Below are 24462 nucleotides of genomic sequence, written 5' to 3'. Positions count from 1 at the left end.
AAGGCACGATGCCATACACCCCACTAGTTTAGTTTTCGGTATGAAAAGTTCCAGCAATTTGCCTTAAATCACGATTTCATACACCACTAGTTTCATTGATAATTTCTAATAAAACCAAATCAAATCGAAGGTTTTAAAATACCTATCTATCTCTTGCAGAAGCTAAATTGTCCATTGCACTTGCGCATTTGATCGGGCCTCCGATCGCATTCGCAATGTGTGCATTTAATGTCTTCATCGTTTAAATATAATCCATTGATCTAAAGAAACGATTGGATTGCACAATGTGTGCAATGTACGAAGGAATGTGAAATAATTGTAAATATTTATTATTACTGAAATGCATGTGTGGATAGTGTGTCTATGCCTCCTCGTAATGTTCGAATCACGCCTCGAGTGAGTGATCGAATATTCAGCAGATGGCAGAGAACATTATGTCTGTCATTCGACGCTCATACAGGGATGGCAAGTCGATTCGACGACTAACTCGCTTTTGTTCATCGAATCAAAACATTCACGAACTGTACATCGAACAATTTAGTTTAGACTTTTAGTGCTCAAAGTCGTTGTGATATTAATTTTATTCGGGTGTCATGTAAATTTGTAAAAAAGTGTTTGTGCTCCGTTGCCTTTGAATAAATTTCATGTGCTCGCACGATGTTGTCATTGCCAGTGCTGCGACAGAAATAGTATGAAAATTCTTCGGACGGTTGCGAGTTTTATCTATATCTTCATGCATATCAATTAGACAGGATATTTTTGAATAGTAAGCATTTTATCATATATTTTATAAAATAATCTATTATAAATAAAAAAAATTATCATTTTTTATGATTTTTTTTCAAAATAAGGAACTAAAATTTTTTGTTTACAATCTCACAAAAATAAGAAAATGATTCATTATTTAAATTCTACAAATATCTTCTCTTATTTGTATACCAAACCTAGTACATATACACAATTTTAGTTGTAAACTAGTGTCGTGTGTGGCATCACGCCTTAAGGCAAATTGCTGGAACTTCCTGTACCGTAACGAAATGTTCGAGGAATATTAAATGTTTTCGAATAGATTATTATAAATATTGTAACATTGTATAATATTTAAAAATATAAATAAAATATATATTTTATTTAAAAATTTAAATAATATTTATAAGAATTATATAAACTGAATTGCAAAGTTGAAATTATTTGTTTAAAGTATATTAGAACTATAGTCAGAAATAAAAAGGAAATCTGAATTATTTTCGATATACAAAAAAAAATTTTTTTTCCAAAATCAATTATTTTGTTAAAACGAGCAGAAAGTTTTTCGAATCATTTAAATCGGACACTTAGTTCTCTCAAAAACTGTCATTTTTTGCACATTTAGCTCTGTATCTTCGAAATGGCTGGACCTGCCTTTGCCAAAAACTAATAACCACTTCTCCCAATCATTACTAATTGAATGTTTTTAGATCATTCAAATTTGATGGTCCGTTCCCTCAAAAATTCGATTTCTATTTTCTTTGTTCTTTCCTCGGTATCTCCGTAACGGCTGAACCTACCTTTGCCAAAAATTAATCAGCACATTTTCCTATCAATAGGAATCGAATGTTTTTTGAACTATTCAAATCGGTTGATCCATGCGCCTGAAAACGTGGACGAAAAAATGCAGACACACAAAATGTGGACGAAAAAATGCAGACACACATCCATTTTTTTTAGATATACCAAAATGTTGAGAAACCTCTGAAACGTGAAGATATGCGAAAATTTTTATTTTTAATTTTTGACTCATTACTATAACTTACCCTGCGGGAAGTTAATAATTCAGTATATTAAATTTTATGCATAACAAAAAGAATTTTCTTTGTATTTATATAACAAAACTTGTATACAGATCAAATTTGTATATAAATTTTTATTTGTAATGCTAATTTCAAACTGTGTTCCAATGAGTGAATGAAAGGACTTGTAATTTCTTGTTTGAAATCTTTATTAATTTAATATTTTTTGTATTTATAAAATATATATGACATGTAATATTTTGTACGATATTTAAAACATATTTGCAATAATTACTGAGTTTATAAATATTTTCAATACATCCATTCTTGAAATATCCATCTGTTGTTTATATTTATAATACAAATTTTAAACTGTTCATTATTTTTTCAATAAGTAAATGCAAGGATTTGAGCCTTATTCCTAAAACTCTTTATTCTAAAGATTTTTTTTTAGTTTAATAAATTTTCTCACGTATAATATTTTTCATGATATTTGATCTATATTTGCATCAGTTTCTGCGATTATAAATATTTTCAATGCATCCATTCGTAAATTTTATTCTGGTTTGTAGAGAAATGGCCATGTGTAGAACAGATTTGTTATTTTGGGACATCATTAAATCATGATATTGTGGTTCTTAAATTTTGAACCATATTCATATAATATGTAAATATATATTATATATATATATATATATATATATATATATATATATATATTGGAACAAAGATGCCAATAGTAGTAAAAAAGCAAAAAGATTTTTATTTTTTATTGGCGTTTCGAAAATAAGAACTTTCAATCTTCAGAATATCTATCAAGAAATATGATCTTGATTAGATATAAACAAACCAACACTTATATTTTTATATAATTGTTTAAATTGAATTGTGCTTTCAATATTATATCCCTTTATATAGTAATATTAATTTATTTGTATTCTATTTATGAATTATTATATTGTGAAACACAATTCAAAGAAAATATTCACAATTACTTGATTATATGTTATATGATATGATTATATGTTAATATGTTAAAATACTTTTAAAAATTATATCATAACTCAATATTTAACTAGTTGAAAGTGGTATTTTGCGTTAAGACAAGTTGCATGAACTTGTTGAAATATTGTAAAAATTGACTTAATCAACCGAAATTGAGATTTAGATATTTATATGAAATTTTCAACTGCACGATGTCTATCAACATAAATAATTTCATCGAAAAAAGTTTTCAAAAGTTAATTACGAAGGAACAGCTCGGCCGATCTTTGTCCAAAACTAATTAGCACGTTTCCCAAATAATTCTTTAGAATTTTCAAAATCGAGTCAGTACTTTTGGCTAAAACGTGGACGAAAATTTTTTAAATTTCATGCAGCAAATTTTAAATTTGCTAATTTAATTAGCAAATCGGATTTTTTTATGTTGAAAAAAAGTTTAGCGAAAAAATCCGAATACACCACAGCAGTATAGATAAAGCTTAAGAATAATTATAATTATTTAAATGAGTGCAAATGCTTTCATATGCACGCGATGTAATATTAAACATGTTATTAATTGTTACAACATGTTTTTATCGAAACGTGCGTGCTGCCCGTTTTAACTCGAATTCAATTAAGATAAAACAACTCCATGTGCTAATTGATATATACAATATATTATATATACATACATATATATATATTACATATATTGTATGTGTAATTAATTACATATTGTTTGACAAATTATGACGCTTGTCTGATTATTATTTATAATATATTTTATGTGTTAATTAATGATTCTTATACACAAGCATTGTATACAACTACACTGTCATTCGTCATTATTTTTGCATCTGAACTAAAAAATCTGCGGTTTTGTGGTAAATCGTTGATAAATTTGATTTTTTTTTTGAATAATAAAAATTGTAATATAATATTTCAATTTATTGTAACTATTTAGCAATAGCGCTTTCTTTTAGTAGGACAGAGCTGGGCGGGTAAAAAGACCCACTACTATTATCTCAAAAACGAGTAAAGTCAGGAATTTTTAACAACGTTATTTGAATGTAAAGGTCAAAAAATATGTAACCAGCCTTAAATCAGGCTACCGCGAGAAATAACGGCCACATTGTCAATTTGGTAACGTAAGTTTTTTTTTTTTGATAGTCAACCCTTTCCACTCGGGAATTCTGGAATTTATATGTATTTTGTAGCCGGAGTGGCGGCATCCGAGTCCAAAGGGTTAATTTACGATACCTGAATATGATTTTTAAATATTTGTTAATTGTTTTCTAAGATTTATTGTTATTTTTAAGTTAGATTCAATTTCAATTTTTACATAACCTCTATTATATCTTACATGTGGTTGTGGTAAAAAGGTACCATTTAAACATTTATACTGGCGAGGTGTAAACAATAAAAAAGTAGTAAATAAAAATGTAAAATAAGCAACTTTACAAAAGATAAATTAAATTAAAAGGAATTCCAACTCTTCTTCTGACTTTCCATATGATGGTTGTATGCAATGCGATCTTTATGTAAAAATGTGGCCATAAAATATTTCAAACAGAAGTTATTTTCACTTTATTTATAATAATTGTATTTCAATAAACTTCACCTTTGGGGTAAAAACCAAGTGACAATTTTTTGAAAAATAGAAAAAACATAGTTTTTCAATTAGTTGTTAGGAGAAGTTGTTTGTTTGATATGTGTTATTTGTTGTGATGCAGTAGGTTTGGTTTTCACCGTTTAATTGCTTAAATAAGTCAAACTGGAGCTTTGTACTCCGTCTTATAAAAATAAGATAGTATTTTGTTGTTTGTTATATTATTTTGTATGCACTCAGGGGGCGTCCATTAATCACGTGATCGATTTTTTTAAGGATTTTTGGACTTCCTCTCCTCCTTGGTGATACGTGGTGATATTTAAAATTATTTAATTCCAATTATGTGAATGAGCAACTACATTATTTTTATTTGCAGAAGTTTTTATTTACCATTGCGACTTGAGAATTTCTAATGCGAAACACGTATAACACGTTCATTTCTAAAATATAATTGAATCTGACAATGAGTATATTTTTGTAGATTTGTCCGAACGTCTTTTTACAGGTTTCAGTCTATTTTTAATATAACCGTGACTTCAATATGTAGCATATATGATCTTTACATACTCGTTAACTATACTAGTAATTACCTGAATATTTTGCTAGATGTTTTGATCTATTTAAATATTTGTTTATAATTAAATAACTCTCAACTGTGAAATATAAATATTTACGGTTAAATATTTAATTACATTTAATTATAAGTGAATACAAAATTTATCAGACTGACTAGATAATATTATCTTCATTATATTATGCATGGCTAATACATTTAAACAAAGACTAAATAGAAACAAATATTATTTTACAGCTTTATATACAATAGCAGACTAGATAATATTATCTTCATTATAAGCATGTTTAATATCCTTAAGGAAAGATTAAATAGAAACAAATATTATTTCATAGTTTTTTGATTCTTCATAATAATTATATTTTTAATGCTAATTACAATGACAAACCGATCATGTCATATTTGAAGTATGACTTTAATTACATTATTGCTTTTAAATATTACACATATTTTTAATGCTATTATAAATTATTTATTATTATATAAATGTGTATAATGGTCGACACTAATAAAAGTGTGCATCGCGAGTGTTACCATATTACCAATAAACATTATTCAAAATTGTTATATGATGTATTTATTTTTACTTAACATAAATTTTCTATTTTAGTATCCAAAATATATATTTAAAAAATCTCAGAATTAATAAGCAATAATTAACCCTTTTGCTACGAGCGTCATCTATAGTCGACATACGATTCACTGAGTGTGACGAAATTTGCCAATTTATCACTCACAAGTCAGAGTTAAGTTGTAAATTGTGATTGTTAAGAGTAATTTTATATTTTCGAATACAATTTTATCGATTTTTTTGTCATAATTCAGCAGTCAGAATTTAAGAGTCCTATAAGATGTTGGGATAATTTTGACGTAATACTATTCGGTTCTACAGATGGTAACCCAAACAGTTGTCCCATGTCCCATCTCTCAGTAACATATTATTATTACAATGCCTGTAATAGGGCCAATATTTATCGATGCACCAATTCCGGATCAGGGTTATTTTCATTTGGAAACATATTGCTATCTGTATTTCCAAATGAAAACCATCGTCACTACTGCTGGACAACATGCTGCTCGAAGTGGGATCGAACCCGAGACACCTTAGATTTAGGTTTAGACGTTCTAGCCGCTTACCTATGAGCGAGCGCAATTTAATCGATAATGATTGGAAAATCTGAAAGTATTAGTATAACAAATACTCATAATAAAATGGTTAATAATACGAAAAGACGGAGTAAATTATGTATATTCTTTATTATTTAGAAAATATTGCCTCAAAATTAACTACACTGTACTTCAGTGTTAATGTGTATAATGTAAAACTCAGACATATATTTTGTTTTCATTTTCTAGAGCTTTTTTACGAATTTCCCGGAGTGTGAGTGTGGCGTAGTAAATACTATGCCAACGGACTTTTCACAATTATCTTCTCAAACAACTTCCCAGCTGATTTCGAAGCCGCCAACAGTGGCGACGCTTACGCGGCCAAACTGGCGCACAACAAGGTTTGTCAATTATGTTTTTTATATAAACAAATATATATATATATATATATATATATATATATGTTAGAATAGTTAACTTTGATGTTGAGATATTTGAGTAAGTTCTTCTAAGACTAAGATTTATAAATTAATCTAAAATTTTCCACATTTTACAATGGTCATTGTTTCAACGAATAATTTTGTATTATAAACAAATATTTTACATATAGACATGTAAAATATCTTAACTAAATAGAATCCGAAGGTTAAACAAACATAGTAAAATTTTTTTAAAGAAAAAACATTACTATAGGCAAAAAACTGGTACAGGACTGGTATAATTATGGTTGATATAAAACAAGAGGTCACAAGGTCAAAAAACTTAAATTATACAAATAACAACAAATATTCAAGAATTCGTAATAAACTACTTTTACATAACATTTTATACAGTTCTTTTGTTGACAAAATTTCAATATAAAAAAATGATTAAAAGCAATTTAATAGTTAGTAAAATAGTGATCTCTTAACAGAAAAAGATATAGACTGGACATCATTAGCCGGGTCATGTAAGATTAAACCCATATTAAACCTTAAAAAGTTGTTGCCAAATGTTGTTAATTACTTTTTGATTGTTTCGGTTGTAAATTTACTTTTCGATTGTTTCATTTTTTTGTTATTATTTTAAATTCAATTTTTGTGCACAAGTATCACGTATTTTTATTTAAATATTGAATATTGAAGTTATAAATTTATAAAAAAATCGATATAGAGTAAATAGGGGGTTCATGGCAAAGTACAAGTGGATAAAAAAGTTTGGAAAACTTATGGTCTAGCCCAGACCTTTTTAAACTTATGTCCTTCTCAACCCGATTTACGATTGCGTGTTTCTGGGCGACACCGTTTATGATTGAGAGTTTTTTGACGACGTCACACATATAAAAAAAATTAATATTTTTGAATAATTCATTAGTTTGTAACAATCTACATATACATTTGAAACTACATTCTTTGACAATTCATTGAGAACATACATAAAGTTATAAAATGTCATACGTGATGTTATAAAATGATATAAATATTTGACATTAAAATCTCCCGTGACCCCACGATTTTCCCAAGTTACCCATAGTTTAAGAAGCCGTGGTCTAGCCAAATGGAGTACGTGATTCATTTACTTAGAAGATAGTCCCGTACCTTAAGGGATCACACAGCCTTCGCCTATCATCGATTTTAAATATTATTTTTATCAAGATTTATTAATTGGTTCATTGTGCATTATAAAACATTCAGAATTTAGACGAATTAAGTGTGGAAATCTATTCTAAAATACTAAAATTGTTTCTTTCATTTCTCCATGTCCTCGGTAGTATAGTGGTCAGTATCCCCGCCTGTCACGCGGGAGACCGGGGTTCGATTCCCCGCCGGGGAGGATTTATTTTTGTAAACAATTCGAAAAATCTTTATGAAACTTTTTAGCTTGAAAATAGAAATATAACAGCTGAATCTTAAAATATTTTTTTTGTTTTTTTGTTTTAATTTCGAACTTAGCCCCAAGCTCACAACCTACTCCAACTCCAACAGCTTTCAATAATCTTTTCATTCGAATTTGTTACAATATTTTTTTTAACCCTTTCCACTCGCGAATCCGAAATTACTATGTATTTTAACATTGCTATGTATGTTAACATTGTTAACAGTAATCAGAATTTATTGTTGTTCTATGGCTGTTTGGTTCAATATTAACTCAAGTATTTTACTTGAGTATAAAAAGTTGGCATGGTAGATAACCTCCAATGAGGATCACTAATTACTAAAAAAAGATCTGGTGGTTGCTTCTTCAGTCTTCTGGGTTCAGAGTCCAACAGTCCAACAAAGTTATATTCTAAAATGTTCTGTAATTTAGAATAATTTGAGGCTATATGACTGTATAAAATAGGTAGTTGTAAGTGGCATTTTATCTTAAGGCAAGTTGCATGAACTTTCCAAAATATTGTATTACTTAATTAAGAAAAATTAAAATGTACCTATTGAAAGAACATATTCTACTGTTTATTTTGAAAATGGTTTTGCTTTTACAAGTTAATTATTAGTTGCAAGGAATCAGATAGATCATATATCTGAAGGCTATGTTCTACCTTGAGGTGTGGTGCTATCTTTTAGGTAAATGAAACACGTACTCCATTTGGCTAGACAAAAATATGTTTTCAAATTTTGTTATTCAAATCATGTGGTACGATTTATCTGCATCTTCCATGAACATATTTTGAATACTACATCAAAATTACTGAATGTTGTATAAGAACGACAGATTGTAATTCACAAATGTAAAAAAAAAATATTTTTAATACTAGGATTCTTCACCGGTGACTTTTAATTTTGCGAACATAAAATTTTAAACATAGTTTTTTTAATGCAGAAATTTTGTCAACAAAGGAAGAAGAAAAAACAGCGTTAAAATGTTATGTAAAAGTAGTTTATTATATATTCATGAATATCTTGTTATCTTAATTTTAGTTTTTCGACCCTGTGACCTCTTGTTTTGTATCATCCATAACTTTATCCAGTCCTGTACCAGTTTTTTGCCTATAGTAATGTTTTTCTTTAAAAAACGTTATAATGTTTGTTCAGCATTGCGGTTCTATTCAGTTAAAATGTTTTGTATGTGTAATATAAACTATTTTTTTATAATAATGACCATTGAAAAATATAAAGTTGAAATCATTTTGTAAAACATCACAAAGTTTTAAAATATTGTGATGCATCTCTACATTCGCATATTTTATCATACTGTTATGTACTACAAATTACTCATTGATATTTTTAGCAACATCACCGTCAATTTCATCTCATTTCAGTCGTCGGGTACGTCTACTTCACGTAATTTTTGTTCAAATTCATGATTTTGCGATTTCAAAATGTTATTTAGATTTTATTGCTAAATTCGAATAAATAAGAAATAAACCATATTAAGGACGAGGTCAATGAGATAGGCATTGGAACGTCGCCTATCGTGTGGAATAAAAAACTAAAATTTAATCTATCTTGTCTCTATATAGCGCCCATAAAATGATGTTTGATAGCATTATATTAAGTCCAACTTCTATTTGCATATTATATCGTGACCGGAATCAATAGCAGGAATTTACCTCATGATAATTTATTTTATATATGTTCATACACATCTATACATACCTGTGCAGTGTGCATGTATGTACAAAATACATATAAATTATTATTACAAATTAGTCTTTTATATTATATTTTAATTTAATTTCGATCTCTATTTTTATTTTGAACTAGCTGATTCGGCAAACGGCGTGGTACAATAAGATATTTGTAAACACTTTCTAGAATATCCAAAAAAAATTATGGAATTATTGATATATTTGATGTAATGCGAGCTATATAACCAGGTTTCAAAATATTTTATTCCAGAAGATCAGCAGAATTTTCTTATTTAAATTGTTGTGTATTATAACTCGAAATAAGTTATAATAGACAACAATTCGGCAAAATGTCTCCTCGATCGATTCCAAATTTAGGATCTTAATTTAAATAACCTAAATAAAATAATAATATAATCTAGAAAATATTAAATGAGTACAAAATTATACATATGACTTTTTTCAGAGTACAGACTTTGAAAAGAAAAGATTTTTAAAAAAGGACATTTATTAACCCTTGAAATAAGTTCATATCTTGAGTTTCTAATAGCACTTGTGACCTATTTAATAATGTTTTTGTGTATAAATAGATCTTACTACAATTAAATCATATACATCTAAAACATTCTATTAAATTTACTTGTACATAATTTTTCAAAATCATTTGACATTTGACGTATGAGTCGCCGTCCATTGTTTCATTTTAAATTAAGCTTTTACAAAAAAATTAAATTAAAAATGTAAAGTTTCTATGCAGTTTTGAAATAATTTCTCACCTTTTCCACAATCTCTAGATTAGCACAAATATTTCAAGACTAAAACTGGACAAATCGGTTTAGCCGTTTTTGAGTTTTTGCGTACCTAACGTAATATAACATAATACCGAGTTTCATTATTATGTACGATTTATTGCAGGAAGATACCTTCTTCTGACATATCATATCTAAGTTCTCTATTTTTATCAGCTCTTTTAGTCATTTGCTTTTACCTTTTACATTGTCTTGTAAACCCTCTTTTTGCAATTCGTCAAATTTTTGGCGTTTCATGATCGAATCTATTCGAGCTCTTTGTTCTCGGATTCTTTGAATTATTTCTTCATACATGACTTTGTCAAACACTTTTGTCTTATCAATTTTTCTCTATGTCACAATTCAAAACACTCTAGACAGCTTTCGTCGGCTTTTCTTTAAAGTACATATCTTTCATCCAAACAGCTATGTAACAATCATTTTTTTATCAATTTTGCAAATCAAGGTACGGTTTCACATTCACACACACACACACACACACATGTATATACATATATTAGGGCGGGTCGATTTTAAGGTCACTTAGGCACATATGATTTTCGGATACTAGGGATCAAAATAAGATACTTTACTGAAGAAACCATACCTCTAAAGTGAATTCTGATGTCCCGTACATTGACCCAAAGAATTTTGAAATATTGTTTTTTCCAAAAGCAATTATTTTGTCAAAACAAGCAAAAAGTTTTTTGAATCATTTAAATCTGATGCTTAGTTCTTTCAAAACCTGCCATTTTTTGTACAACAAAAAATTGAATTTTTTGAAAAAATAAAAATACTTCGATCAGGCCCGAGTTTATTTATGTATAAATTTCAATAAAATATACTAAGCGGTTTTTGAGTTACAGTGGTCACAGGTTCAAAAACGTAGTTTTGAGAAAAACGCGTTTAAGGTTTCACATTGGATTTACGTACAGAAATTCGAATTATTGAATTACTTAAACCATGCCATCTATTTCAGGGCCAAATAATAGTTCATAAGTCATTGTGCAAGTTTCCAAAATTTCCATTTGCTGTTGCCTACGAAGCATTCTGGCCTCCTGAATGTTTTCGTTGGCGCGCTGATCTGCCACTTTCACACGTGCAGCATCCAATTTTTCAGCATACCAATGGGAATTATACCCACAATTACGTCCTAGGATATTCATAATCAATAATAATGATTATGTATATGTATTCAGCAATTTGTACGATAGTAGAACTAGTATTCACGGTTTTTAGGCATATTTTTTACACTAGTTGGTTGAAGCTTTTAATTTTTTCTGATTATGGATTCAATCTTGAACTACACATCTTGAAAGTAAATTATCATTGCTGAGATCGTCGTAAATCGGTTTAAAAGCTTTTAAAACATCAGGAGGTGAGGGAGAATAATCTTGAGTATAAGTATCGAGCTCTCCACTTGCGTCAGCGCGCTGATTAGAATCCAATAACTCAAAAAGTAATCATCGGATCAACTTGAAATTTTCAGAGAACATTTTCAAGATATTACACTTAATGAAAATGCAAAAAAATAAAAATAGATTTTTTAAAAATTCCAAGTACCCCTGACTCCTTAACTAACTATATTTTGGTTTTATAGATGGCAATCCTAACAGTTGTCTCATCTTCATGTTATTTTTTTTATTATTACAATTTTTGAAACGGTGATAAAATTTATTTGTTAATGCAGCAATGCCAGGTAAGGACTATTTTCACTTAGAGACATATTTCTAACTGTATTTTCAAGTGAAAACTGATGTCTTTACTTCTTGATATCGAGGCGGGCATAGAACCTGGAACCTCTATTTCAAATCTCATAGATCTAACCACCAGCCTGCAGGCGAGCTCATTAAAAGACATGCAAAGTTTTCAAAGTAAAAATATATTATAGACCCAGTCACCGGTAACTTATCATTGTCTTCTTGACAATAAAGAACAAATGTTTTGTTATCGATTTCCTAGCAATCCTTTCGTGTTCGGATATTTATAACTAAAACGGCATTGTTTTGTCAGTATAGCAATCGATGCGACAGTCGCCATTGGTGCTCCCTCGTCATCAATATCGAATTTTTTAAACAATGGAATTATTGCTTTTCAATTGTATTTAATAAGTGCTCGCTGATTTTATGTTTATTTGTAAAACAAACTCGGAATGATTAGATTGCAAACACCGCTTAATCATTCAAATGGAAAAGTTAATTTGATCTGCGTCAAACGAAGCGATGTTTGTCGGACTATATTTCAATATTTGTTAGATTTTATGTTTATTATTCATTAGCACTTTGACGGCAGAACGAACTAGTTCGAAAATAGAATTATCATTGTTAAATACAATATAAATAGTCATCGTAGAGGTATCTTTAACTATTTTAAGGTACGGCTAATTTTAGTTGCGGGTGTTCCTTGCATTTTACCTCCTGCTTGACAAATGAGCTTTATAATATAAATAATTTTAACTGATGTAACAGTTTAATGATAGATATGTCTATAAATATAAAAAACGCACATTGCCGTGAGTTAAAACTCAGAAATACCATTAACGTGCGCATTTGCTGTTAATTGCTGCATATAATAAAAAAATTAGAAAGCATTCCATAGTCATAAATAAAATTTAAACCAATAAATTTTATACAAAACCAATGCCGCTGTATATTTATAATTAATATTCCAAACTAGTATTGCATGGCATCGTGCCTTAAGACAAATCGCTGGAACTTCCCGTACCAAAAATGAAATGTTTTCATCTTTATGTGATGTTTTTTTATTACATATTACAATTTTTGAAATAGTGATGAAATTTTTTTGATGCAGCAGTGCCAGGTAAGGACTATTTGCACTCGGAGCCATATTTTTATCTATATTTCTAAGTGAAAACTCATGTCTCTGACCCACTGGCTCCTTTAGAACCCTCAAAAAATCGATTTTTGACATTTTTAAAATTTTTGAAAATAATTGACCTTTCTGAAAAATTTCATTTATATACTTTGAAATATTTTGGAAATTTTGAACTTTTTTTCAAAGCAATTGTGATACTTCAGCTGCGTAGAAACGAAATATTAAAGCGCGTGGGCGCTGCGACGCAGTTAAACGGCAGAAACGAACTAGTTCGAAAATTGGTAATTGATAATTATTGGTGCGTTACCCATAGAAAAGTAAATAAAATCTGTCCCTATTATTAAAATATTTAGAAAATATGTGATAGTTTGATGTTCATATGTCTAATCATCATTTTTATCCGCCAAATGGCATTTTTTCACTTTTTTTATTGGATCTCCCAAACCGATAGACCTGCCTTCCCAAAAATTTTATCAGTTCTTCATTTTGCCAACACAAATAAAATGTTTTTTAAATCATTCAAATCGGGCGCTCGGTTTCTCAAAAATTGAATTACCATTTTTGGCACTTTTTGTCCCGTATCTTCCGAACGACTGAATCCGCTTTTGCCAAAAACTAATCTGTACGTCTCCTTATCAGTAGTAATGGAATGCTTTTTTAATCATTGAAATCGGTTTATTTGTGCGCCCGAAATCGTAGACGAAAAATTGTATCCAAACATACATACATACTAAACACACACATACATCCATTTTGTCTGACGTATGCTAAAATGTTCAGAAACCTTTGAAACGTAAAGATATGCAAAAATTTTCATTTTCGATTTTTTGCGATTACTATAATTTACCCTACGGAAAGTTAATAATATATAGGTTGTCCAATTTTTTTTTGATCTGCAATAATTTTGTTTATATACCTGCTAAATGGGAGAAAAGTAAAATAAATGGTAATTTGAACAACTGTCCATGTGAAAAAACTTATAAGAAAACTTTCTTTTGACACTTTAAAAGCGAAAACAATAATGAGAAACTTGTTCGAACAAACATACTTCATCTTTCTCGCTTTGGACCCTATCTCAGAATCAGTATAGTTTAGCTGTTGTGACGATTGTCACAACCGAACCCTGGCACAACCGTACCCAGTCTTTCCTACCACAGACGTAAATTCTAAAAAAGTATATTAAGAATGAACCAGAAATATATTTTTTATAAATCAAAACAAATGCACAGATCATAAATAAATATCTCTAATTATGTGACTTAAACGCCCATCAATATTGTTCTTTACATAAAGCATTTTTAAATTAAATTAAATTATGCATTTAAATAAATTATTTATTGTAAATAAATTGTATATTTTTATTGTTTAAAAATGTACATATATTATTTATTAATATAAATTTAAATTCGAAAACGTGTTTCTTCGTCGAAGTGCTACCTTATTATCATTATTCATTCTAGATAAAGAAATAGCAACAATATTTACAAGACTGTTATTCATATTAGCACATATACCGTAATTGAAGTAATAGAGTTCGCGTTTGCTTATAATTTTAAACTGATAACTAACAAATTTCCTGATAATAAAAGCGTTTCACGTTGCTATTGACGTTTGTAATATTAAAAAAAAACTCGTGTTATATATGTAGTTAATGAAATGTTATATAAGGTGCCAGGTATTGGAAACTTTGAGAACTTTCTATATACATACTTCATGATCCGCTAATCGATATCTAGTAGCCTAGAAACAAAACTTTTGTTGAAGTACATCTATAGAATTGCGAAAAATTGGATTACAATTTATGATTCTTTTGAAAACAGAAAAATATATGGAAAGATAATAGAAGAATTTCTATTATAAGAATACGATCTCAAAACTCCTATAATATAGAATAGAACTTATATATTTGTATATAATTTTTTTTTTATTTCATAACCCTTGTGGATGGTGGCGTTCATTATACACATGATCAATTTTTTAAGGATTTTTGGACTCCCCCTTGGTGATTCGTGGTGATATCAAAATTAGCCCCCCTTTCCCCACCGTGATAGTTACGAGAAAAATTGTAAAATATTTGTTTTTTTTTCAAATCAGGTAAAACATAATTACACGTGATGTTGTTCAAATATATTATGATTTTAAAAAAACTTGTAAATCATACTAGGATGTGGATTCTCTTCTCTATGTAACATGCATAACTTGTAGTAAAAGTTTCGTTCTTATGCATCTCAATATAAATTATTAATTTAATTTATTAAATAATTAATTGTGCTGCTGTTGATCAACTGTTTGTTTGAACGATTTATCCTATTTTTTATGAAATTTTCATTTTATATACATATTATGATTAACATATAATGTGACGAGCAGATTAATTGACAAGAAAATAGGAATTAGATATTATAGCAATAAATACTGCGATAAATAATTCATTGATTTTATTATCTAAATGAGTCATTTAATATCATGTAATTGAATAATTTGTTTGTTAAAATGTTTAATACTTTAACACGTCAATCATAATATTATGTACTTGACTATTGTCATTATTCCAAACTTTAACAAATTTTAAAAATTTAATGACCTCAAACGTGTCTTGTAACGAACTATTGTCTTCAGGAATTTCCAATTGCTTTTAAACAAATTATTAACATAATATATAAATTAAATATTATTTTCAGCTTAAAAAACAGTTGGAAATATCATGTAACATTTATTTATATTAAAAAGCTCATTTAGTAAAAATTATAATATTTTAACATTATTTATAAAAATAATTATGATTGTCCTAAAAAGATTGTCCTAAAGACATTATCTTAAGGAGGAAGAGGACTTGTCGTAGAAACATAATATTCTTAACAAACAAATCTAAATTTAAATAATTACGAAGAAAGGGTCTGGCCGATGTTCACCAAAAACTAATCAGTACGTCTCCTTATCAATAGGAATCGAGTGTTTTTTGAATCATTGAAATCGGTTCCCAAAATCGGCGTCAAAAAATTGTATCCGAACATACACACACACATACATCCATTTTTTCTAAGGTATGCCAAAATGTTCAGAAATCTATGAAACGTAATGATATAAAAAAAGCATTTCCAATTGCAATTACTATAACTTATTAACAATGTTAAAAAATTTTAAGTAATGATACAAAAAAATAATTTAATTAAAAATTTAACATTAATAATATCTTTAAACGTTTCAAAAATAAAAATAAAAAATAATTTTTAATTAACATTGTTAATTTCACAATTATCAATATAAATTATGTGCGACATGTTTGGTTGAAATGAAATGAATTGTATATGAATTGCAATTACTGTTTTGGAATTTTTAACTATTATATGTATGAGGTATTAACCGCCTCATATAAAAGCAGCTTTTCAAAACAATAATACATAAGCATACGTAAAATTTAATAACAATTTACATAACACACTATGGCACATAAATGTACAGTCATTAAAGATCTCATTGTTAAAAAAATTACCTTGTCGCTTTGGCATTGCTTTGTTTTTAACAATATACTTGTTTACTAAAAACTAGAACGTGTTAAAGGATTTTTAATTGCTTATTAAGTAAAAAATACTATGTCACGTCGAAATTAAATTATTTGCATGAATGAAACAGTGAACTTCAAAAGTTAAAAAAATAACATCAAGTTATTTACTGCCGGTTTTTATTCTGGAACCGTGAATATACTAGATAATAATGAATTATTATTTAAAATTGCCGATTAAATAAAATTTCATTCTATTTTTAATTAGTTTCCTGATTTCATTGTGAGCATTCAAAAAATATATTTTATTATATCCTATTATATTTTATTGGACTTTAAGCAATGAGTTAAAGTTCCTTCCTTATTGATTGTACATAAGTGAAATCTGATTTAATTTTCTTTGTGAAGAGCCTTCCACAAAAGTTTAACTAATATAAATTATATTGCAACATTAATCTTAAAATGATTTCCATTCAGACATAATTTCTTTGTTTCTTAAGCGTTTCAGAAATAATTACTTTGTTTCAGTAGATAAGTGCCAATTAAATATCATAGAGTTCTGTTGTACTCTCATAAATTGTATGCAATTTGGAATGAATACATTGAATGAATGAACACTATAAATTCATATATAATAAATAAATACTTAATAATTTAAATAATTAAAACTATTAAAAATGCTGCTATCAAATTTTCCAATATTTGTGTTTCGGTTTTTTATTTTGAATACCGAAAATGTTGACTGAAAAATACTAATTTGTATCACAGGGTAAGTTATGGTAATTGCAGAAAAATCGATATAATGTGTGTGTATGTATGTATGTGTGGCGCGTATGTATGTGCGAATACAATTTTTCGTCGACAATTTTGAGAACACGGATCAACCGATTTCAATGGTTCAAAAAACTTTCGATTGCTATTAATAAGGAAGCGTGCTGATTAGTTTTTGGCAAAGGCAGGTCTAGGCGTTTTGAAGATGCCGGGAAAAATGCAAAAAATAGTAATTAAGTTTTTGAGAGAATGGAGCATCGGATTTGAAGATAAAATGAAGAACTGATTAAATTTCTAGAAAGGCAGGTCTACCGGTTTCGGAGATTCAATAAAAAAAGTAATTTGGCGGTAATTAAAGTAAAGTAATTATATATGTACATAAAATTATCAGATATTTTATAAAGATTTTAATAATAAGTGCAAATTTTGTTTACTTTACGTTTACGGGTTCAAAACCAACGTTTATCTGTTACACTGCTAAGAGGCGCTTACGCGCTTCGATATTTAATCTCTACGCATCTAACGCAGCACGATTACTTTAAAAAAAATTCAAAATTTTCAAAAAGTTGTAAAAAAAAAGTATGAAACTGGTAATGCATGGCATTGTGCCTTAAGGCAAATTGCTGTAACTTCCCGTACCTTAATGAAACATTCGAGGAATATTAAATGTTTTTAAATAGATTATTATAAATAATGTAACTTTAATTATTTTTATTTTATTAAATTAAATAAACCGACCTTAATCAATCGGATTTAAAATGAAGAACATTGTCTAATATTTTATAAATATTTATACTTTTCTATTATTTTATTATTTAGTCTAAAATATTACAAATTACACCAATTTATAATGAAATATAATAAAAATTCTTAGTGTTCTTTATTTCTAAGTATTATATAAACTGAATTGCAAAGTTAAAATTATTTATTTGTAGTATATAAGTGAAGTTTAGAACTTTAGCTAGAATTAGAATTAAAATCCAAATTATTTTTCGATATTCAAAAAAAAATTGAAAATAAAAAAAAATAAAATAAAAAAAAATCTTTCTTCAAAAGCAATCGTTTGGTCAAACAAGCAGAAAGTTTTTTAAATCATTCAAATCGGATTCTCAGGTCTCTCAAAAACTGCCATTTTTTGCATATTTAGCTCTACATCTCCGAAACGGCTGGACCTGACTTTGCCAAAATCTAATCACCACTTCTCTCCATCATTACGAATCGAATATTTTTTTGGATAATTATAATCGGCTGATCCGTTCTTTTAAAAATTGACATTTTTAGCACTATTTGCTCCATATCCCCGCTGGATCTGTCCTCGTCAAAAGCTAATCAGCACGTCTCCTCATCAATAGGAATTTATTGAACCATTCAAATCGGATAATCTGTGCGCCCGAAATCACCGACGAAAAATTGTCTCTACACATACACAGACACATTTATATTTATACAACACAATTATACAATTGTATATATTAATGGCACATAACTTAAATTAATAGATAATAATACATATACTATATTAAATGAAATATAATTAAAAAAAAATTTTTACTCATAGCCTTATTCTAAGTTTCGCTTTTTGGCATAAAGAAAGGTTTCTGAATATTTTGGCATACCTTAGAAATTTTGTATGTGTGTGTGTGCGTGTGTGTGTGTGTTCGGATACAAATTTTCGTTGACGATTTCGGGAACACGGATGAAGCGATTTGAGTAATTCAAAAGCATTCGATTCGTATTGATAAGGAGACGTGCTGATTAGATTTTGGCAAAGGCAGGTCTAGCCGTTCCTAAGATATGGGGCAAAGTGCCAAAAACGGTAACTCAGTTTTTAAGAGAACGGAGCGTCCGAATTAAATAATTCAAAAAATTTGTATTAACAAGATGACGAACTGATCAAATTTTCATGTAAGTCTAGCGGTTTCGGAGATCTAGTAAAAAAAGTAAAAAAAAATGCCATTTGGCGGTCAAAAATGATCATTAGACATATGCACATCAAATTATCAGATTTTATAGAGATTTTAACAATGAATATAAATTTTGTTTACATTTCTATGGGCTTCGTACCAGTGTTTATCTGTTAGACGGCGACGCGGCGCTTACGCGCTTCTTTATATCGTCTCTATGCAGTTAAAGCAGTTGCTTTGAAAAAAAGTACAGAATTTCCAAAATATTTCAAAATAAATTTTTCTTCAGAAAGTCTTTTTTTTTCAAAAAAAGAAGTTTTTGTCAAAAATTTATAGTTTGTCAAAAATCTAATTTTTTTCAAATTTTTTAATCTAAATTTAATTTTTTTTCAAAAATGTTAATCTTTTTAAAAAAAATAATTTTTGGTACGGGAAGTTCCAGCAATTTGCCTTAAGGCACAATGCCATGCGCCCGACTAGTTTACTTAGCTAATACACACATTAATTTTTTCTGAGGTATGCCAAAATGTTCAAAAGCCTTTGAAATGTGAAGGTACGCAAAAATGTTCATTTCCGATTTTGGCTCATTGCTCTAACTTACCCTACGGAAAGTTAAAACGTCAATTGTTTTCAATAAAAAAATCTCAAATTTTCAAAAAAAATTTAAAGTTTTTTTAAAAAATATAAGTTTCGGTACGGGAAGTTCCAGCAATCTGCTCTAAAACACGATGCCATGCACCACTCGTGTTATTGTTTACATAGCAACTCGCTAATTTCATCAGTTTGATCTATATTGAAATGAAGTAACTATAAATGAAATAGAAACGATCGCCGTGCGTGCTTTAATTTCTGCCCGGCAGAGAAGAGGGAAGGGAGTTTGCCGATCGGTAATTACGTGCTGATTAGCCGAAGTCCGAATCACATGTGCCAATGCTTCGCTTTTGAGTTTTGACGATCACGGATTTCATACGATTTCATTGCCAATTCGTCTGGCTGAGCACACCGCGCGGTCTCAAGTCAGAACTCGGAACAAGACGTTTGTTCTATATTCCTCATGTAACACGTTTTCTAAAATGATTTCCCAAGCTTTTCTCGCATTGACAATGAAATCGGCTAATATATCTTCATCGTGACACCGAACAGCTGCATTTCGTTTAATGTGTGCCACATTCAATCTAGTTCGAAACTTATTTTAATTGAGTCATCTCGTAAACGTGAATTACAAGAAATTTCAATATGTGCTTAATTTGTTTGTAGATATGCATAAAAATATTGTGAGGTGATTTTTGTTTGGTTTTGTGGATATATTATTTATGCAGGTATGCTAATTTCAATTGTTATAAAATTATCACTAATGCTATTGATTATAAATTGATATTCTATTATCTTTTGATTATATTATTTGAGATAAGATATGTTAAACATTTAATATATTCATATTGATTATTTAATATCTTTTATTAATAAGAGTGTAGGCTTATGATGTATGTATGAATGTATGCATACACAGTGGTTTATATAACTATAGTGGTGTATAGCATCGTGCCTTAAGGCAAATTGCTGGAACTTCCCGTACCGTAACGAATTTTTTTATTTTTTTTTTATTTTCATTCTGCAATCTATGAAATGTTCGAGGAATACTGAATGTTTTCAAATAGATTATTATAAATATTGTAACATTGTCTAATATTCATAAGAATGATATAAACTGAATTGCAAAAAAGTATATTATTGTTTAAAGTATATTAGATCTTTAGTCAGAATTAAAAATAAAATCTGAATTATTTTCGATATACAAAAAAAATGATACAATTTTTTTTTCCAAAATCTATTATTTTGTTAAAACAAGCTGAAAGTTCTTTAAATCATTCAAATCGGACGCTTAGTTCTCTTAAAAACTGCCATTTTTTGCATATTTAGCTATGTATCTCCGAAACCGCTGGACCTGCCTTTGCCAAAAACTACTAATCACTTCTCCCAATCATTACTAATTGAATGTTTTTTAGATCATTCAAATCGGATGCTCCGTTCACTCAAAAACTCCATTTCTATTTTATGCACTCTTTGCTCCGTATCTCCATAACGGCTGAACCTGACTTTGTCAAATCGGTTGATCCGTGCGCCCGAAAACGTGGACGAATAATTGTATCCATACATACATACACACACACACATCCATTTTTTCTGAGGTATGCCTAAATGTACAGAAACCTTCAAAACGTCCAGATATGTAAAAATTTTCAATTTCGATTTTCGGCCCATTACAATAACATACCCTACGAGAAGTTAATAAATAAGGAAACTAATAAAAATTAAACAATTAATATGAATATTTTGTATACTTATAGGGTATGGCGGGGCACAAAGCTCCATTTGAATTTGAGCAATTATATTGTGAAAACCAACCAAACTATTATATCACAACAAATAACACATATCAAACAAACAACTATCTGACTATGTTCAGTAAAGCCCACAACTAATTAATAATCATTATAGAAAAGTGTTTTTTTTGCTGTTTTTTTTTATTTTTGTCATCTGGTCTTTCTTAACCCATGGACGGGGTAAAATGGTAAACCAAGCAAATTAACCCTAAGTTAGATAAGGTATGTCATGATTTTACATACAAAAACAAAAAAGTGTACAAATAATATCGATGTATAATAAAATCATCGCTGTCCAATTAGCGAAATCAAATCATATCTAAACAATGTTAAAGGGGTTGTAAAGCACAACCATCTCAAATCAAAATCTGATATCACTACAGCTTGATAGTGAGATAGCCTAAGTGGTTATCAAACCCAGAACCCGGAACCAGCGACTATCCACCAAATTTATTGTTTTATGTTTTTAGTTTTTTAAAAGTAATTACTAATTTTAAAATTTATTATTCTAGGTTTTTTAAACAATTACACACGGACAATTTTTTTTATTCAAACTTCATACTACTTCCTGTTTACCATTTAAATAATTTTATCTTTAAAAGTAAATACTAATTACAAATATTTAATTTACACGTTATTTAAATTCCGCAAAACTGTTTATCTTTTCTATTAACAAGCAATATTCAGATCCATTAACTCGAACAATGTAACTTGAAAATATGGATTGAGTCCATTATAATATATCCACTTATCAATTTTAACAAAAAATGTTCAATTTGCGGTGAAATGCTTAGTTTGTATTATGAAATAATAACTCATGTGTATTATATAAAAATCAATGGGCCAAAAATCGAAAATGAAAATTTTTGCATATCTTCACATTTGAGCGGTTTCTGAACATTTTGGCATACCTCAGAAAAAATTGATGTGTGTGTGGAGAAAATTTTGTGTAGGCGAATGGATGAACCGATTTGAAAATTTCAAAAAGCAATCGATTTCTATTGATAAGGAGATGTGCTGATTAGTTTTTGGTCTAGCGGTTTTGGAAAGTGCTGAAAAGAGAACGGATCAACCGATTTAAATGATCCAAAAATCATTCGATTTGTAAGGATGGGGAGAAGTGGTGATTGGATTTTGGAAAAGGCAGGTCCAGCTGTTTTGGAGATACGGAGCTGAATGTGTAAAAAAATTGCAGTTTTTGAGAGAACTGAAAATCGGATTTGAATGATTTGAAAAGCTTGTGTTGACGAAACGACTGCTTTTAACTTTTTGTTAATTTACAAAAAAAATGTTTTTTTTAATATCGAAAAATTTTTCGGTTTCTAATTCTAATTCTAGCTAAAGTTCTAAACATCACTTATATGTAATAATTCAAATAATTATAATAATCAATTTGAAAACATTTAATAATACTCGAATATTTCATTAAGGTACGGGAAGTTTCAACAATATGCCTTAAGGAATGATGCCATACACCACTAGTTTTTGAATTGATTTTAAATATACAGCTATATTTTTAAATATATAGCTTTTATAGTTTGTGATATCAATAATGATTCATGCTTTTTAATCCTTGAACTTTGTTTTTATTAGTTTTGCTTATGCAGTTTGTGCTAATTTCATTTTAGCCGAGTACTTTTCCGCGACTGTTAATTATGATGACTAATCTTGTAAGAACATCTAAGATACTAATTATATAATTATTGATTGATGTCCACCTACTTACTGTATTGATGTTAGATATAGTATCGATATATCTATAAACATAATACCTTTTTATTATTATAATATTTTTATGATGTGTAAAAATTGGATAAAGCTCTTTTCATTGGTTTTTTCTTAACATACTACACATCATAAAATAATGTACTCATTCTAGCACCACCATAAATGTATGAAAAATATAAATATAAATATTTTATTGATAGTAAAGATCTGTAATATAATGATATTTTTCTAAACTTTATCGATTGTGGACATCCACTTAACATTGTTTGGAAATATTTTTTTTAAAATCTCACTTCAAAAAGTTTGGAGGAATCGTCCACCAATTTGACTTTTTGGTGTTTCACAACTCTAACATTAGAAATTTAAATGTTGTCAGATATATAATGACGATTCAAAAATCATCAGACATTTTTTAAAAAGAAATCAATATATCTAATTATTTGTTATTACAATAATCAATACTTGAACTAATTACTTAGCTGTCGAAGTTTGAAATATTAGAGATTATCGGATTAAAATACTTGCAAGTCCTCAAATAGCAATGTTTGCGAGATAATAATTATAAAATTCTGTAAAATATGTGAAGAAACGTACCATAATCACTTTCCATAATAAAGCCTCATTTATAAAAATATAAAGTAAATGAGAATTAACCATTTACAAAACTAGTCGTGCCTTAAGGCAAATTGCTGGAACTTCCCGTACCAGAATTCAATATTCGAGGAAAAAAACAGTAATCAATAATTTAAAAAAAAACATTTCTGAAAATTTTGAAATTTGCTTTTAAGTAAACTTTAAAAATTAACAATCTTGGTACGGAAACCAACAAAATTAATATTCATATTTAAAAATTTTATCAAATATCTGATAATTTGATTTACATATGTATAATGATCATTTTTGAGCGCCAAATATCAATTGTTTTTACTTTCTCTTCTGAAACCGCTAGACCTCTCTTACCAA

General features: G+C 28.5%; 1 protein-coding gene and 1 non-coding gene across 2 annotated transcripts in view; both read left to right on the top strand.

Annotated features, from left to right (window-relative positions):
• The first annotated feature begins 544 nt into the window (after positions 1–544).
• LOC113366311 overlaps positions 545–24462 on the top strand; it is a 35443-nt gene continuing 11525 nt past the window's right edge. The window contains exons 1-2 of the mRNA XM_026607900.1: positions 545–766; positions 6290–6441. The gene's annotated coding sequence lies outside the window, so the exon portion shown is untranslated. The remainder of the gene's footprint in view (positions 767–6289; positions 6442–24462) is intronic.
• On the top strand, positions 7781–7852 carry Trnad-guc. The gene has a single exon. It is a non-coding gene; the product is annotated as a tRNA-Asp (tRNA).

Source organism: Ctenocephalides felis, unplaced genomic scaffold (assembly GCF_003426905.1).
Source record: "Ctenocephalides felis isolate EL2017-DRISC unplaced genomic scaffold, ASM342690v1 CF-g0.4_SCAFFOLD_01170, whole genome shotgun sequence".
In the NCBI taxonomy this organism is placed as follows: Eukaryota; Metazoa; Arthropoda; class Insecta; order Siphonaptera; family Pulicidae; genus Ctenocephalides; species Ctenocephalides felis.
Note: the sequence above shows the minus strand (reverse complement) of the source record. Positions and strands in the feature narration are given on the sequence as shown.